Source organism: Tachypleus tridentatus, chromosome 3 (assembly GCF_004210375.1).
Source record: "Tachypleus tridentatus isolate NWPU-2018 chromosome 3, ASM421037v1, whole genome shotgun sequence".
Taxonomy (NCBI): domain Eukaryota; kingdom Metazoa; phylum Arthropoda; class Merostomata; order Xiphosura; family Limulidae; genus Tachypleus; species Tachypleus tridentatus.
In genome coordinates this window covers 25,292,453-25,312,136 of record NC_134827.1, presented here as the reverse complement: position 1 = coordinate 25,312,136, position 19,684 = coordinate 25,292,453, and the positions used below count along the sequence as shown (strand labels likewise).

The 19,684-nt window shown below is 34.3% G+C and overlaps 1 protein-coding gene across 3 annotated transcripts in view; it reads right to left on the bottom strand.

The window, feature by feature from the left end:
- Window positions 1-19,684, bottom strand: part of LOC143246559 (uncharacterized) — a 206,981-nt gene that overhangs the window by 111,000 nt on the left and 76,297 nt on the right. The window contains exon 1 of one of the 3 annotated variants that reach the window (XM_076493466.1): window positions 14,685-14,893. The exons of the other annotated variants lie outside the window; for them this stretch is intronic. The gene's annotated coding sequence lies outside the window, so the exon portion shown is untranslated. Of the gene's footprint in view, window positions 1-14,684; window positions 14,894-19,684 lie in introns of those variants that run through there. 3 annotated transcript variants of the gene reach the window in all.

The following is a 19,684-nucleotide window of genomic DNA, read 5'->3' as shown; positions in this document are numbered from 1 at the left end:
ATATACATAAATACAGGCTACAAAATAAATTGATGTAGGATATTTCCAGCACCTAAACTAATAAAAGCATTCTCTTTTTCTCTCCAGCGTCTTCTTAACACCTGAATGTTGAGATGCTGGAAAGCAGATTGTGAAGAGGGAGTTCCTCTGACTGTAATAACTGCAAAATAACCAAATGTAGTCATAATTTCTGTCCTCTTATAGTAATGATGAATTCCACTGTACTCATATATCATTGCTGTTGAGTTATGTGGAGCTACTGTATACTATGAAGACCATTCTAGACCAATCATGGCCTGTTGATTAATTAGTTTAATGTAAACATCTTTCATCTGAGCATCTTTCAGTTGAGTAGTGGACCGTATTAGTTATTTATCTGTTAATATCCCATCTTGGATTCTTCTCTGTTGCATTTCAGATTTGTCATCCTTGTTTATTGTACTTCCCTCTGTTCGTAGTGTTAACAACCTTTCTTTATATACGGTTGTCAGGATAATACGTCTGTATTTACGTGATTCCGTACAAGGTGATAAAAGATTTTAAAGGTTTACTCCTGGTGCTTCTGAAGCCATCTTCCAATCTGTCCTTCTGGATTGTAGAAACTTATTGGCCAATTTAGTGCTTACTGATCTGTGATGACTGTCAAGTTCTGTCTACGTAGGTTCTGACAGAGAAGATTCAATTCTCGAATAACACTTGCTAGTTCTTTCAGAGTTTCTTTCTAACACTTGTTCATTTGTTATGTTTGAAGTTAAACACAAAGGTACACAGAAGGCTATTTGTGCTCTGCCCTTACGGAATTTGAAACCCGATTTATTGCGTTGTAGGTCCGCACACACACTCTTTCTAAAGCATTCATCGCATTGTGAAAGTATGCAATCATATGTTTTGTTTATGTTGTACTTGTAATAATACTGTCACACGTTTTGTCTATGTTGTACTTGTAATAATACTGTCACACGTTTTGTCTATGTTGTACTTAAAATAATACTGTCACACATGTTTTGTCTATGTTGTACTTGTAATAATTTCTCCCATATGTTTTGTCTATGTTGTACTTGTAATAATACTGTCACACGTGTTTTGTCTATGTTGTACTTGTAATAATACTGTCACACGTTTTGTCTATGTTGTACTTGTAATAATACTGTCACACGTGTTTTGTCTATGTTGTACTTGTAATAATTGCTCCCACTGCAAGATCACTGGCATCTTTCTCTACTTTGAACGGATCTTTAAGAACTGGACGTGCTAATGTAGGACAAGTGGTTCATTGAGTGCCGATTCACACTCAGGAGTCAAGAGAAACTTGTATATTTTTGTTTTGTTTTTCTAATAGTTTCTTTAGACGCACAAACTATATCAGTGTGTACCTATACAAAACAGCGATAGAAAGGTACAGTCAAACCTTACACAAGTCCTGAGGTGCTATACAACTGTTAACAGATTCAGTTTTGGTTGGGTCCGTGGCCACTCCCTCCCTCTCCATTGACCAAGTGTTCCACGAACCTCACCTCATGACACAACAATTCACACTTCTTAAGATTCAGCTTAACTTTGAAAAGTCTGGGTGCGTAGAAGGCTTGACGCATCTGTTGTATTTCTTGTTTCATAGTGTTTCACTCTATGAAATTGTTTGATACATGAGACCATGTTTCTAGACACTATATGTAGCTTCCATTAAATAAAATACATTCTTTTTGTAAAGGAAATTGGCATGAACTTACAGTTCTGAGAAGTCAGGAAAATTTTTACAACGCTAAAATCAAGGGTTCGATTCCCTTCGTTGGACTCGGCAGATAGTCTGATGTGGCTTTGCTATAAAAATACAACACACAAGAAATTTTTATTGTGTTTTTTTCGCAAAATTCGATTACTGTTTCTCTCCCTACATTACTGTAATTTGTATGTTTGTTTTGATAACAAAAACACTGCACAAAAAATCAAAACATCGTTCCCGTTTTGAAAATATTCTTCCTTACTATAAAAACTGTAACTTGTAATACATATAATCCGTGGGTAAACTCAAAAAGAAACTATTAAAATATACACTGTGTATCGGAAGTTGTTAACAAACATCTTTGCTTCCAACAACATATCACCAGTCTAAGCGTTTATCATTTTCCAACCGATTTCTATACAAGTCCTTGCTGAACTGGAAACCTTGATGGATTACAAAACTGAACAGAAGAACAGAAAAACGTTTTATTACTTCTTTAGTTTCCTAGACTATGACTTATAAAACTAAGATACAAGCAATTGCGTTATACTATGACAACCAAAGCCAAGAAACAATGATTGGCTACAACTAATAAAATCCTGAGATACAAGCAATTGCGTTACACTATGACAACCAAGGCTAAGAAACAATGATAAAATAATACAACTAATAAAATCATACTTGTATTTAAATTGGAATGTCCAAATTGGGACTATTCTGTTCAAAACTATTTTTAATTTATTTATAGCGGGCTATGAGGGTAGTATTATGCTAAAAAATAACTCGAAAAAGTCAGCGCCATCTACGATCAATTTATGCGATTGGAGGTAGGTGAAATGTAACGATTGAATTTATTCAAGTTATAAGTTCACAAATGCTCATGTTTTCGTTTGAAAGTATTTCAAACTGAGCCAAATATTCATCTTTCTTTATGTTTCCATCATAATATGGTGGGTTCTCAACTGGGTGATGTTGTCGAAACGAACGTGGTTCTGGATTCGGTAATGATATAACTGGAGTAGCTCTGGAAGGTTTTACAGTCAGAGAGCACAGCAGTCGTAGTTATAAATGTAGGTTATATGAGTTATCCTGTTCCAGAGTTAATGCTGTTTGGATTACAATTATCAGGCAGATGCTTTATGCAGTAAGTGGTATTCTTTCTACCTTGACAGTTTTGATGTTATAATATTTTTGTAATTCATAAATCTCTTTTGGTACTTCATTAACGTCCTTTCGTAGTTCTCAATTTTCGTTATTACACCTTTTCTGCACTTCACATATATACATATATAAATGTGTGTCTTTTTTGTTGTTTTTTTTAATTTCGCACAAAGCTACTCGAGGGCTATCTGTGCTAGTCGTCCCTAATTTAACAGTGTAAGACTAGAGGGAAGGCAGCTAGTCATCACTACCCACCGCCAACTCTTGGGCTACTCTTTTACCAACGAATAGTGGGATTGACCGTCACATTATAACATACCCACGACTGAAAGGGCGAGCATGTTTGGTGCAACGGGGATTCGAATCTGCGACCCTCAGATTACAAGTCGAACGCCTTAACCCACATGGCCATGCCGAGCATAAGGCAGCTAGTAATCGCCACCCACCACAAACTCTTCGGCTACTATTTTACCAATAAATAGTGGGATGAACTGTAACTTTATAACGCCCTCACGGCTAAAAAGGTGAGCATGTTTGGTGCGACGGGGATTCGAATCTGCGACCCTCAGATTACGAGTTGGACGCATTAACCCACATGGCCATGCCGGGCCTAAGGCAGCTGGTACTCACCACCTACCACAAACTCTTCGGCTACTCTTTTACCAATGAATAGTGGGAATAACTGTAACATTATAACGCCCCCACGGCTAAAAAGGTGAGCATGTTTGGTGGGACGGCGATTCGAACTTACAACCCTCATATTATGAGTTAAGCACCATAACAGCTTGGCTTTGCCATCTTTAATCAAATTTATTATTGTTATTAACACGTTTGGAAATATCTTACACCTTTTTTTCTTTCAACTTCTTTCCATAATATATCGTCTGTTGTTTCCTGGTCTTCCTTCATTGCTTTGTTTCTCTTTTATCATTCGTTCTTTTCTCTCTCTTTCTTCCTAGTCATCTCCTAATTCTTTTTTCCCATCATTTTATCATTTCCAATAAATTCACTTCAAGTACATGTAGTCATTTTAATTCTATTTAGTCTTGATTTCGTTTTAATTTTACCAAAATAACTCAATTTCTGACACCATTTTGTTGTAACGATTTTTATTATTATGCGGTTTCTTTTTGATTTTCGGTAAACATGGTGCTGAGTCTAGTCCACTTGGTAGCTAAGCACTAAATTTGTTCCACTAATAGTTTTACAACTTACGCAGTTTCACGAACTAGCGCCAATCAAGCAATAAGCCTAAATCACAAATACAATTTAGCAATCATTTATTTTTTAAAATTCATCTTATATTTTTAGCATAAATTAAGAAAAACACAACAGTAAAGTGTATAGTTCGATTAATGTCTACTTTTTATATTATTACAATATTTCTCCGCAGGTTTCTAGAAATTCGAGACGCAACATTAAATTTAAAGACTCGTGAAATCTCTTTGCGTCACACATCATATTTACGTCATACCAAAACTTCCCCCAAATGCAACACAAAACGTGTAAATTACACTGTAAAATAATAGTTCACACACACCACGTCAGTCGTGTTGGTTTCTAACGCTTCGCCAGATTTCCTCACATAAGAAAAGATTAAATAATCAAGTAACGAACGTTTAACTGCATTTTATAGGGACTGACAAGTGTCAGAGATGTTACTGAAAATTCTGATACTAATAATACCGTATCCCTTCGGGAGCTATTCACAATTTGCGTTTAAGAATAGTTACTTCAAATTTAGAAATGAATTTTATCAACAAATTCAAGGTGTCGCCACTCATAATAGGACGAAGGTAATCATTTTATCACAGTCTGGAACAAGTGTGTGTGTGTGTGTGTGTGTGCGTTTTCTAAGAGCAAAGCCACATCAGGCTATCTGCTGAGCCCACCGAGGGGAATCGAACCCCTGATTTTAGCGTTGTAAATTTGGAGACATACCGCTGTACCAGCGAGGGGCATTCTGGAACAAACAAAAGCACGTGATTATACTTATAAAAGCGGGTTCGTTTAGACTGACATTTTTATATGGTAGATTTTTTACTCGAAAATATAGTTCTCGAATCTATGTCAAATTTAATTTGTATTTCAACCAAATATACTTGATAATTAAATTCACCTTTAAAAGCTCTGAAAACTATCTATTTACAGCTTTTTTTGTCGTTTTTGCAACATTAAAGAACTGAGATATACATTTAATTGGGAAAACATTGGTATTCAAACTGAATAATAAATATATTGAACAGTATTATTACCTAACCAACTAAACTATCAAGGGCGCTGACCCTTTTACGCCCAATTTGCACGTGTTGTTGTTCTTTTAAGAATAACTTGAAAACCGAAATCAGGACTACAACAAAATAAAAAAGGTCAAATGTTACGAAATGGTATTTTTCCAAATTTACGATATAAACGTGGGGTTACTGATAATCGTGGAAAGCTGCAAGACAATTCACACAATTAGCATAATAATGTTACAAATGTAAAACTATTCACTACCGATTTACTTTTAAATTAACAATCTAATACACGAAAAGAGATTGTTTTGTTTATTTTATAAAAACAAGGGCAATGCCTTGTGAAGAATGTTATACACCAGGTGGAATGTAAAGAATGTGGCTCCGACTATATTAGAAAATTAGACAAATTACTTAACAAACAGACATGAGAATATTTCAATATATTTTTTAAAAGTTCAGGAAGTAATATTCTTGAGATAATTATTTCCAAGCATGTTCAAGTTTCGGATTGTAATACGAATTCCAATAAAACGAAATTATATTTAGAATAAACAATTACGGAGTTTTTTCTTGTGAAGAAACACAACCCAGGAGTAAATGACGACAACCACTGGTTCTTGTAAGTAATGGATTTCACTTTCTCTGAAACTTCTCTTTGCTTTACTTGGTACATCTCGGAATGTATTAGATAATCTTTTCTCTTCAAACAAAACTGTTCTACGTTTCTTTGTTACATTATTCCACAACAACGTTGTTTTTAAACAGTTCGCACAAACAAATATCATTCGCTTTCGTTTGGAATATTATTTTTTCCGGAGTTTTTCACTACAACAATATCTCCTAATGAAGACTTATAGCTGAAATGCCAAGCTAATAAAAAAATCAAAAAATCGAAGCTACCTAATGTTGCAGGTCATGTTGGTTATATGCTAAGAGAAACAAAAACTTGCTCAGATTGTACTTCTTTCCAGGAATTAAAACAGGTTATTTATCTAAAAATAATCGCAATTCCAACTACGTCAAATCCTATTCTGCCTCGTAACTTGTTTACATAGAAGTAAATGATCTCCAAGTGCTAGAGTCGTACTCACTTAATAAGTTAGCAACTGGATGCCTGAAATCCAAAACAGGTGTCCTGCACGCTTTAAGCCTAAACCGCGTTTAGAACAACATTCATTTTCAAATACTGCTTAGTATTAATTTATCAAAGCTCATTTTCTAATACCTCACAGCTCCTAATGCTTTCAACTATCCCATAATAATCCTCACTTATAAAGTCCAACAAAATATTTTCGAAATGTTGCAATATCTATGATGAGGTTAGACTCAGTTATTCTGTTGAGAAACAAACAAACGAGAACTGAAATAAGTTGACTAACTCTGAGGCTTGAAGGATATATTACAAAACTACTCTGCAATAAATAGTTATATTCAGAACAATAATATTTTCTTTAAATTCTGTTTTGATAAACCGTTTACAAACTAATAGAATTACGTAGTGCAATATAGCATATTTTCCACAATCTGCTTGTTAAATAATCGTCCGTCTCATAAAACGTGCCATTATATTAACTTTTACTATTTTTGTACTGGATTTTGATAATAATGGGTTCCATGTACTGAAGTTAGCCACGAAATAAAAAAAAAGTTTCACTTGAGTATAAGTAATAACATTATAAATCACAATAAAAAAAAACAACCAAAAACAAATAATACCTTGGCGTTTTCGACAGATGTCTCATCTCTAATTCACCAGTAAGAAAGGCTGAATGATTACAGGTTTATACGCCGAATGTGATAGGTTGTTACTATATTTTTAATGTAATTTTACCAAACTTGTTTTTACACTCAATGACATAATGATGTATTTGTGAATGTTTCTCCAGATGTCTCGGTAAAAAAGGAATTATCATCATAATGATGGACATCAACAAAAGCACGAGGAAGAAACTAAAGGATCACCTACACGGTTAATTCGAGTCAAATATGAATAGCTTAAAAAAATAATAATGTTTTACATTTATATCTCTATTGCTTAGAACTTCAGTTTCTAATTTACTTTGGAATATTTTTAACAACGTTTTGAGTTCAAAGACGAGTGACACAGCAATATATCTGCAGCCTTACAACACTAAAAACCGGGTTTCGATACACGTGGTGGGTAGAGCACAGATAGCCCACTGTGTAGCTTTGCGCTTGACTTAAAAACAAACATTATCTTCAAAAAACAAACAAAAACTCAAAATACAGAGATTTCTGTAAAACAAGAATAATTGTTTTTTGAGTTTTGTGCTAAGCTACTTGAGGACCATCTGCATTAGTCGTCCCTAATTCAGCAGTGAAAGACAAGAGGGAATATAGCTAGTCATCAATACCTTCTTGGGCTACTCTTTCACCAACGAATAGTGGGATTGGTTGACCGTCACATTACAACGCTCCCACGGTTGGAAGGGCGAGAATATTTGGTGTGGCGGCGATTCGAATCCATGACCCTCAGATTGCGCCCTAACCACCTGGCTATGCTGGACAAACAGGACTTTTTTTTTCCTTTATTAATCCACCCACAGAGAGGAGGTATAAACGAAAATGCATCACTCTTTCAAGACTTATAATAATGACGGTACTTATCTGAATAATATAATGAAGTATTAAAGTTAATTACATACACACAGAAGTAGTAGCAGCAGAAAAAAATTAGTACAAAATATGTAAATAATGAGATGAACTACAACAAACTGAAAATCATTAAAAATCAAACAAAATTGTCATTCCGAATTGCTGCATAATATATAACCTTGGACACACTCACTTAATAAATGCCAAGTCGCACGAATATCAACTTACAATGTAAAAATTTAGTTCGAACAACTTTGAGACTGCGCGATATAAAATAGAACTGCGTACATAAAATTCCATGAGCTTCTTTAGACGATGGTAATGTTTGTTTAAAACACTATTTGAATTCTCTTTGTAATATGGTTATAAATGAGTCGGATACTATACTAGTAACGTTTTTTCTTTACCATTTTTTGAAGTCTTGTGGGTTATTTGTTAAATTTCTCACATTAAATATTTGACACGCTGTTATATCATCTGTTACCTTTATTTGGCAGTTTCATATTGTTGTCATCTCTCCTGTTACGAGTCACACGCGAAAAACAAGTCGCCAAAAATCCATAACTTTCAAAATAGCAAGTTTCAAATAACAGTTTTATGTCAAAGAAAGGTTAAAGATAGCCCTGAAACAGTTTATTGAAAAATCTTCTACATCACACCTAGAGACTGCCTGCTTATTTGAATATTTAAGAAGGAGAAATGATAATTAAACATGGAAACGTTTTGAAAGAGTGCAAAGTTAATCTGAGGCGATAGATCATTGTTTTCTAAGCGCATTTTAAAATTAGTTCGAGTTTTCACATAATAGAGCAACTGAGTTTAAGACATTTCAATTAGTTCACGTACGGCATAAATAGATATTTTAATTGTTCAAAAATTATTGTGGGAATTGAAATAGCTCTACTTAAAAACATGTTACCTATGATATTAAGTTGAAACCAAATAAAATAGATACGAACCACTTCTTATCATATTAAAAAACGGCACTTATTATTATTTTTCGATACCAAGGACCGACTCGTTGCGTCCTTAAATTGTTAACAAACTCTAACATGAGTGTACACTGAAAAATAATTACATCTTACACGTGAATATTGTGACAGTTTTTTATTGTTTGTTTTTCATGAAATATCACGGACGGTAAAGTGGTCGTTACGGATTCGTTGTTGAGAAACATCATTATAGAGTGTTCGTAATAAATAATTTCTTTCATGGTGTCGGGGGTTCTTTTAAATTGTATGGTGCAAATACTTCAACATCCAGTTCACGTAACAACAATAGTTTTATTTCATCCACAAAGTTTCTTTACAGGCTTGTTTACATTGCAATATGTTGTTGGACTACGTTTATGGCCACGCTATCTGACTACACAAAACGTAAAAATTTACTTATTTAAACAAAGCAATTCAATATGCAGGATAGCTAACGCATATTTGAAAACAAACAAACGTAAATATACTGACTGAGTCACTCTATCGCGTAATAAATAACTTAATATTTATGCTTCACTGCAGGCTTACTAAAGCAACTGATTGGCTCACCCGTATTTGCAATCTAATTCTCGACATCACTGAATTTAATCCTTGTTCTTGATGTTTCATATGTTTCTCATTTATTGCTATCTCAAATATTTTAGGGCTAACGTGGTTTTTACGTGATGCGCTCTTCTAGCGTAGTTATAACTCAAAATATAACTTACGAAAATATCAAGTCTCACAATAAAAACACATGAATATCAAAACAAATATAACTCTGGGAACCTACAGTTTTAGATGTTTTACTCTAAAGTAGTACCTACTCAATATATTCGAACATAAAATTAATAAAGCAAACAAACTCATACAGGTAAAAGGATTTCAAATCGTCAACTCAAAATACGATATCATTTCTTGTGCAGAACTACACATTGGACTATCTGTGCTCTGCCCGCCAAGAACATTTAAACCCGTTCTCAGTGTTATACGTCTTTAGACTTACCATCGAACCGCTAGGAGGATATGACGTTGTAAAACAGTGTGTCATTTTGTTGCATTTGTGATTTTCTTACAGTACTTTCAAGTTTCCTCAAAGCGTTAAACTAAAAGTCCATGTGACGACACCAACGAGTTCCAAAACAAAATGTCGATTCTTAATTTTCTCTATAGATGGCACTACAGGATACACGGTATGCAAAACCTTTTTTTTTTTTCAATTTTCAACCTAATATTTCTCGAAGATACTTAATATCTAATTTTGTGACGTGTATAGCTGATTACTGATAAATTTAAATAAAATAACAGTTGTGTGTGTGTGTACAAACACACACACATACATATGTACGTATATATTAAGTCTTGACAATCGGGAGGATTAGTGATTCGATAGTTTTTAATTTGTTAATTATATATTCTAAAAGATTAAGAATGTTAAAAATGTTGGCCAAAATTAGCCGCAAAATAATTTTGTCAAACAAGCTAAGCATAGAGGGGCTATAGTAACGTTTCTTAAAGAACTTATATGAGGAATTCGTGAGGCTGTACTGGTTATTCTAAAAAAAAAAAAAAAACTGAGTACAAGTATTATGTCAAAAAAATATTAAAGACACAGCATCAGAGTCAAAATTCTCGCATATGTAAAGTAATGTTCCTTGCTACGTAAATTCATATCGAAGCAATTTTATGTAATAAAAGCACTTTTTTTTTCTTTTTCATGATCATAACGCATTAACATTATGATACGCAACGCTATCGTGACTGAAGCCTCAATGGTATTTCTACAAAGCCAATTCCATTAATCCTATAGACAGCCGCCTTCTTTCGCGGTATTTGTATTCAATGTTTTCAACCCGAGTTTCCTTGTTTAGGGCTGTTTTATTTTGATATTATACCACCCCTTTCTTTTTCTTAATTGTTGGTTATACCCCCCAAAAAAACAAAACAAAAAAACAAACACGTTATATAACACTATTTTTTCATAACAGTTACCTTATATATTATGCATTAAACTTTTAGAAAAAAAATCGAATTTAAAATCTATAATAATAATTTATTAACTTCGCGACGTTTCGAGTAAACGTTTTTGTTGTTTTTTTTCAAGCCAGAAACAAGTCTATTGATTAATGAAAATTATAAATTATTACACGTTAAGTATACGATAGATAGGTAGGCATTTCTCTTTTTTTACGTCATCGAAAATAGGATAGGTAGGTGGAGTATTTGGGCTGATTGGATTTTCTCACTGGATCTTTCAACTGACTTTAATTTTCACGGGGAATTTTAGTTTAAGCTTACACCGAAATTAAATTTATTTTACACAAAATGTGTCGAGCCCGGCATGGCCAGGTGGTTAAGGCACTCGACTCGCAATCTGAGGATCACGATTCGAATCCCAGTTACACCAAACATGCTTACCCTTTCAGCCGTAAAAAGAGTTATTTTGTAATGGTCAATCCCATTATTTGTTGGTAAAAGTGTAGCCCAAGATTTGTTGGTGGGTGGTGATGATCAGCTGCCTTCCCTCTATTCTTTCACTGCTAAATTATGGACGGCTAGTACAGATAACTCTTGTGTAGTTTTGCGCGAAATTCAAAAGAAACAAACAAACCAAACCAAATGTGTCTATCATAATGTCCACTGAGACATCACTCAGTGCCCATAAGCATTCGAATCTAGTTTAGGATGGTATAATTCGAATATATCTGACTGTCCCAGTAAACTATTACACTGTCTCTCTTAAATAAACATGTGGACATTTGTTAAAGATGACAGTCAATATTTTAGTCGCTATGATGAAATATTTGGCATTGCCTGAATGGAAAATTAGGTATAATTGATTGAGAGCGTTGACATACTACACCAACTAACGAATCAGAGACGTGTTTTTTATTACTTTCACCATACACAGTATAGTAGCAAATTGATGCAATAATTTAATTAAAACAGAAAAAAATAATCAAAGGGCGTTTTTCATTAAGGTCGGTTAGGAGATTAATTTAGGAGGAGGGAATGGTGGGATGTTGAAAACTTTAAGGTCAGACATTTTTATATAGGGTCTTTCGGAAACAAGAAACCAATAATTTTTTTCTAAGCCTTACGGGTCATATCATTTTCTTCAGAGGTGCGCCTTTGTAATTACAATAATTTTATTTTAGCATTATCCTAATCATTTACTCTTCATATATAGTTCATTCTGTGTACGATAAAAACGACTTTTCTACTATAACACAAAACGAAGCTTTGATAATGTTTGTAATTATGTTTATATAATAATTGATTTTTAGTCTTAACATTCGTATAACGTATTCTGTATGCAAGGTTCTTCGTACAAAATAATCTATTTTTCTTAATTAATCGAAAACATTTTTACATACAGTGAACAAATGTAATGTTTAGTCTTTTAGCTAGAAAATATTTTAATATTTCAATCTGATATGTTTTACAAACCTTATTCGGCATCACGTTCAACAAACCAATCATCCACGAAACTGCTTGGTTCTCTTATTAAACAAAAATGAAAGGCAGCAACTGCTAGTCCGATTGTTAAATGTAGAGATAAATAAGTCGGCTATAGGAATCTCCTATATATATATATATATATATATAAATGTATTGTTTAAAAAAATTATTTATTTGCATTTTGATATCTCTAATCTTAATGATGAAGAGAAATTAATGTTACTCTATATTCTACAAGCATCTTTAACTTCTACACCTACTGTCTGTTGCACTAAATTAAACATTTTTATAATGTTTAAATTACTGGGAAGTCGATTATAGGAAGACCCCATTGTTTCAGAATAGCTGGTTCACAAAAGACTCCGAAAAGTGAACTAGGATGCAACTGGTAAGCCTGGCAAGAATGACCTCTTGGAGGCCCAGGACAAAAGTTAAAGTACGAGTTCCATTCACTGTGAGTCATGATATAAAAGACTATTTAGTGTAGATATTATTACTTAGTTTTTTACTATATCAGTTAAAAGCACACAATAATTGGAAGTTGTATTTGTAACTCATTGATGTGGAGAATATAACAAGCAGACGATTTAGTAATAAACATATAAATAGTATGAGATGAGCGGGAAAAGACAAATAGACAAAGACAATAGCAGAAGAGAGTAAAGTCACGGCCAAGGAAAAGTTCGACGTGAAATTAACTGTTGTAGAAGTGATAGGCCTAACGATTAACATGCTAGATTAAGGCTAACAGTATAAAAGGAGATAAGAAGAAAAATTTATTCCGTCAAATCGTGGTTCTAAAGTAACTGACTGAGTCTGAGTACCCTTTAACAAAAGGAACAGAAGATATTTTGAAGAAAGAAGGCCAAACTATTACTGGAAGAGCGGTACGACTACAGTACCTCGCGCTAAAACTGTAAGTAAATATACACAAAATATTAGTGTGATAGAAATAGGTAAAGATAGTTTGGCTTGTCAACTGAAACTATAAAGTAATTGAATAGGCCTAAGTGAACTTTTGACAACAAGAAGAGAATCGTATAGTGTTTTTGATATCCCTATAATTACTGTAGTGTAAAGAATTTGTTGTACATACGTTAAACTAGTTTCGAACATGGATACATTATTTTAAAAACAAGTGGAAGCTTGTCATTCATTTATTGTTGAAGTAACCGTCCATAAGTCACAGACACCTACTGTAGAAGAATCCTAAGCCCAGCACAGTATATATTTATACTAAAAGAAATGCAGGTAAAAGCCTTTAATTGACAACTGGAGAACATAACATCTGGCTCTGTGCATTCTATTACTTTAAGTCTCACTGATAGTTTGCTTACACCAAACGGTAAAATACCATTTTTTCAACATTTTGCAGCCATAATAATAACATATATTTTGCAGTGTTGAAAATAAAACACTTAAAATTTAGAATTCATTTATTTAGAGAATAAAACATGATAAACTTACCTGGAATCATACGGGCATTAATCGACTTATTTTTTTCTAGTTACGCCTCGGTAACCAAGCCCTGCTAAAAACGTAACCACAGACAAACCAGCACTCGCTCACTAAATTCACCTCACATTACTAGAGATAACCAACTAATCAATTATCGTTGTTATGGAAACACAATATCGTGCAAGTTTATACGTGATTTGTAGACATAGTAACAGTATGCAAAATCAGTAACGAAATTACGGTTAAGAGACAAATAAAAAAGTACCTAAAAGTGAAACGATGATTAAAACAAAGAAACACTGAAAATGTACAAACTGAAGCTATTCCATAACTTTGTTTTTTTTATAGATGAATATAATACATGTTTAAGTATACAGTTTTACAGTTTTCCAGCATATGTTGATGTCTTAATTGTAGCACTGTACTGAGCAAATTAAAACGTTACAACAAAATACCAAATTACACTAATTTTTCTCCAAGATATAAGTGCTAAAAATTACATATAAATCATTTTAAAAGAAGACTGACACTACATTTGCGGAGATAAAGTCCTCGATTATTTTCAAGAAGTCAGATTTGTGGCAAAAAAAGTTTATTTGACATCGCAGCTAATACGTTCAGATCTTCTGACATGTTTTAGCGCATTGCAGTTCTTCACTAGTGTTCAATGTCATAAGCCTCTCTCCTGATGCTATACCATACTTACAGGTATAGTCAAAAGGTTACGTAATGCAAAGCTAACGTTTGGATAGAGATCCAACACGTTTTTCAGCGTAGGTGTAGCTTAGAATCAACAGAGGCGAATTGGACACAGCAGCTAGAAAAAACTTTTGGATAAATGTCGAGGTCTAAATCATCAAAACCAATCTCACCTATTTTTAGAGCCAAATGTTTGTACGTTTCCTTAATGTATTCGTATCTAGGGCCTTGCTTGTTTCTCTAGCATCACATATAGAGTCAAAGAAATTGTAGCATAGAAACGCTCATGCTGATAAAATCTTTTATCCAGGCTATTTACAGCTGTATCAAATACTGGAAAGAACAAATTTCACTTACACCTCTTATCCTGGGCTTTGCAACATCATATGGACAAATACTACTTTCTTTCTTCGGATTCTCTGTTTTGTCTATGATGCAGGAGTGTAAGCTGATACAAACTAGTTTACTCTAATCTTTCAGAAATTTAAGCACGCATGAATTATATGTTTAAGACTTTACGTTGCTATGTTGTTGCCTTAAAGCTGTTTGCTCGAACTGTTTTGAAACAAAACATCGTGTCATGCTGCAAGACATACTCAGAAGTTCACTGAAAAAAAAAAACCCTCGTGCAAGATTCTTTGTCTCTGAATCTGTTACACTGTCCTTGTACCATATTTCAAAAGCACCACACACTTCTAGTTGATTTTGAAGCCCTTTCAATATGGCGAGTGATTGACAGTACCTTGAGTAGCACCAGTTCTGACTAGAAGAACTGAAGATAACAAAAATATGTTGTAACACTCCACTAATGTCACAGAGAACACAAGCGACTTAACAGCATCCAGTACAACAAAATACACAGTACGTTTCTGTTAAAGTCCAGGGCATCACTGTACTTTTAGTCCTATATTTTCTTCCATTGTCTCCCGCAGTTGTGAATATTGATTTTTAAGATATTTAAATGGTCCGAAAAAGTAGCACACCACTAATCTAGTAAAATGTTCCGAAACTGCCATACTAACCGATATTTCACAATCAACAATGTGCAATGTAGTTTACACAGCTGCTCGGTATGGTGTCCATACTCACACAAAAATATCTTGTTCCATTAACGTTTTGTTGTTTCTGTTTTTAAATAGTAGTTTGATTAATGTACTTTTTCCATGCGGGTAATCAATTCATTACGAGCACCGTTACAAAAGTAGTGATACGTAATTTACATTGCTTCACCTCAGGTGTTCGTTTATTATAGGATTAAACTTCACAAGTAGTTCAAGTTAACCGAGTAAATGTCCACCGCTAGGTTTACAAAATCTTCCCATTGTTACCTAGAATTGCAGGATGTGCAAATGCGTCTCGCAAGAACAATTGTTCCAGATCTTTAATTTTATTCCATCTGATCCTTTCTCTCAGATTTCGCCATGACTTCATGTTGTACTCTACCAGTGAACATTTACGTTCGTTTAGGCTAGAAGAACGGCACTAACACACACTGAAGCAGTCCATCGAAACATAGTTATTACGTCTTATATATAAAGAAGAAGAAGAAAAGAACACAGCAGTAATAAAACATTTTATCAGAAGAATCATAATGCACGAGTCACTATTAGAGAACTTTGTTTTTGAATTTCGCGCAAAGCTACGCGAGGGCTATCTGCACTTAAGGTTCTACACTTAAGGATCATATTGTTTTTAAGTACAGAATATTCAAATAATTAAACTTGAATAAACCTTAAAAAGAAATATAACAACTTCAAAGATACACTACTTTGCTTTCTCGTTTTACAAGTCAGTCTGACTTCTATAAGCAAGTAGGACCCCATACATCCACCTTTTTAACATAAAAAAATGTGACCTTAACTACTGAAGAAAGTTCAAATCACGTTTCCTTGATCATTTTTCTTCACACACAAACATTTATGACGTAAAGTCTATAAAAGTCACTCCAATAGAACTTTCGTGTCGCTTTAGCTTTGAGAACTATCTTGAAGTTGAACAAAACAAATCCTCAAATGTACTAACGTTACCAAACATAATCGAGGGGGGGGGTTAAAATGCTGCGCATTTCCTTAACACAAGCACATGAGTAAATAAGTACACGAACAACTACAGTTTTAACCAGCCATTTTCAGTTCACGTGTTTTCGTGGAGAATGCGTATAGAAATTTTGCTTTGAGAAGAACAGCAGAACGAACTGGTTATACAACGTGACCTGATGTCTAAGAAAAACATCTAAATTAAAAGATCATATCTATTCAATATGTAAGTTATCTTTCACTGAAAATATGCATAAACCCCTGTCATCGGTTTAAAAAACTGATGTAATTTGCTGAAATTAAAAAAGAAATTATCACAAACTTAAAGAACAAACAACGTCTAACTTCACTAGAACGTGTCCCTCCACAGGCTCAGCGATACGTTTCTGATTTATGATTTATAACGTGAAAATCCCGAGTTCACTTTACCATGGTGAACACAGGACAGATGGTCTATTGTGTAGCTGAAACAAACCATCACTGGGAGGAAATTGACATAAAACGTAGATACCGTTCTTGTGTGACACAGACACCTCCCCTGCCTAGGAACTGAACCATTTATATATTTTTCTTGTGTGGCACATCTCCCCCACCAAGAGACTATTTCCATATATTTTTTGTGTGACACATATTTCCTACCTATGTACCATTTCTATATTTTTCTTGTGTGACACATCTCTCCTACCAAGGGACCATTTTTATATATTTCTTCTGTGACACATCTCCTCTACCTATGAACCACTTCTATATATTTCTTGTGTGACACATTTCTCCAACTAGGTTCCATTTCTATATCTTTTTGTATGACAAAGAAATCTCCCCTACTCATGGATCATTTATATACCTTCCTTGTGTGACTCAGACACCTCCCCTACTTAGGGACCATTTCTTTAGAGTTTGGGAAACTTTCATTTAATAATGAAGAAACTGATGGCCTAAACGGAAATGTGACCACTAAAAAGAAAAAAAAAATATATATATACGAGGCCATTAATATTGCATCGTAGAAAACTCATCATGACGGTTTGGTTTGAATTTCGCGCAAAGCTCACGAGGACTATCTACGCTAGCCGTCTATAATTTAGTAGTGTAAGACTAGAGGGAAGGCAGCTAGTCATCACCACCCACCCGCCAACTGTTGGGCTACTCTTTTACCAACGAATAGTGGGATTGACCGAAACATTATAACGTCCCCACGGCTGAAAGGGTGAACATGTTTGGTGTGACTGGGATTTGAACCCGCAACCCTCGGATTACGAGTTGAGTGCCTTAATCACCTGGCCAAGCCGGGCCTCGTCATAACGGACTAACCTGTCGGTAACATAATAAAAATCTACCCTTCTTCTGCTTTAGAAAACGTTAGACGTTTTATAAATTTTGTCTCAGTCAGCCATTAGTAAACGTGAGTGGCTTTTAAAAAGTTGTGTTGCATTGTGAGGTAGCTCAAACTTATCATTATATTTGACATTTCTAGTTCCATTAAAACGTCATACAATTTTAAAATATGTTATTCTTAAACGATCTTTCTTAATATTTGTCTTTGCTTTCGTTCACACAATTAATTTAACTCTAAATAGGTGTAGAAGAAGCTAGTATTGAAAGATATTCCACTTGATCTGTATTAAATTACATTCGATTCGAATAAAGTTTTGTGACCCAACAAATTTATACCAAGGTATTCCAGAGTATTAACCCGCTCAATTTATACTATTTAGATCATATAGCATTGAAATAACAAACACGGCTGAAGCTATACTTTAGTGGTTTTGACCCTAAGCGAAAAATTACACCCATGTGCCAGGGCTAAAATTTTTACAGCATGTTGTAGAGTCGGTGTCTAAATTTGCCAACACTACTCTTCTCGGATCTCGGGAAGGTGTGAAATAAAACAGGACTGGTCGAACAGAAAATTTACTTGTTTAAATTGCGCTGTTTGGTAACACACGCATACACCGAGTACGATGATTATAACACACGACAGAACCAGCTCCGGTGCACCGGGCCGGAGCTGTTTTTCATGTGTGTATATCTTAAAATGTGATTTCGCAGTATTCGCCATTTCTAATAACAGCCTTTTACTCCTTCATCCAGCAGCGATGCATACCAGATGCGAGCTGTTGAATACGGAATGTGTTCTTGTAGGCAACCGCGACGCAAAACGTTCTATGACGTCGCAAGAGTTATAATAGTAAAACAGGTTGCTCGCGAGCGTAGTCACGTAGCGTGAATGAAGCGTGATTACTCTCTGTACAATAAGAGCTGATGGAATATTGAAGAGCGAAGAATTACAAGCGAGGTTTCATGTCTAAATAATTATCTCTCTTGCGTCTATCAGCTTGAAACCTGAAATAGGGTGAACACTCACACGAGTTGAACAAATAATTTAAGGCGCTGAGATATTGATGTAACCGCTGTGTAAACTGGGTACCTTTACAAAATGTCTCAAAAAGAAAGTGGAAAAAAACTTTATAAAAGTTTGTCATCTTAAATCGTAGTAGGATTACACACAGAATCGCTGTTAAAACTGACGTTCCTTTTAGTTTCCATATCTCATTACTGCCCTATTGAGTCATGCCTACATAAACAGCATAAAAGCGTAACAACTCATTTGTGTGAAAACCAGGCAGAAAAATTAAAAAAATCCACAGGCGACAAGTCTTGGTGTTTTTTGAATCTCTCTTTAATCGACAAGTTTTAATCACAGTATAAAAATACTACGGTTTGCTCATGAATAAACATTCAAAACTAAAAGAGCTTACTTGAGCTGTGAAATTGTAACAGTTAGAAGTTAAAACGAAACCTCCAATAACGAACCATTTCCTTTTCCGAGTAAAAAGATTTAATATCCTTTCTTTTCCTTTTTTTTTCTTTTTTACGGAAATCACAATTCAAAATTTTTACAAATTAACAAACGAAGTAAATAAAATGTTCATATGTGAATTTATTAATCATTTCAATTAATTTCCTTTTCCTTTTCATTTACTAAATTAACCAAGAATGTTTAAAAATAACTGTGTTTAATTTTCTCCTTAATCGTGAGGTCCCCTGGTGGGTCAGCGTTAAGCTTACGGACTTAAACTCTAAAATTTGGGGTTCAATTTCTCATGTTTGACAGAGCGAAGGTAGCTCAATTTATATTCAGACATTCTCAATTGGTTCTATAGCATGATCCTTTGCATAGTATGTGTGTGTTTTCTTACAGCAAAGCCACATCGGGCTATCTGCTGAGTCCACCGAGGGGAATCGAAACCCTGATTTTAGCGTTGTAAATCTGTAGACTTACCGCTGTACCACTTTTGCAGTATAATTGGTGTCTATAAG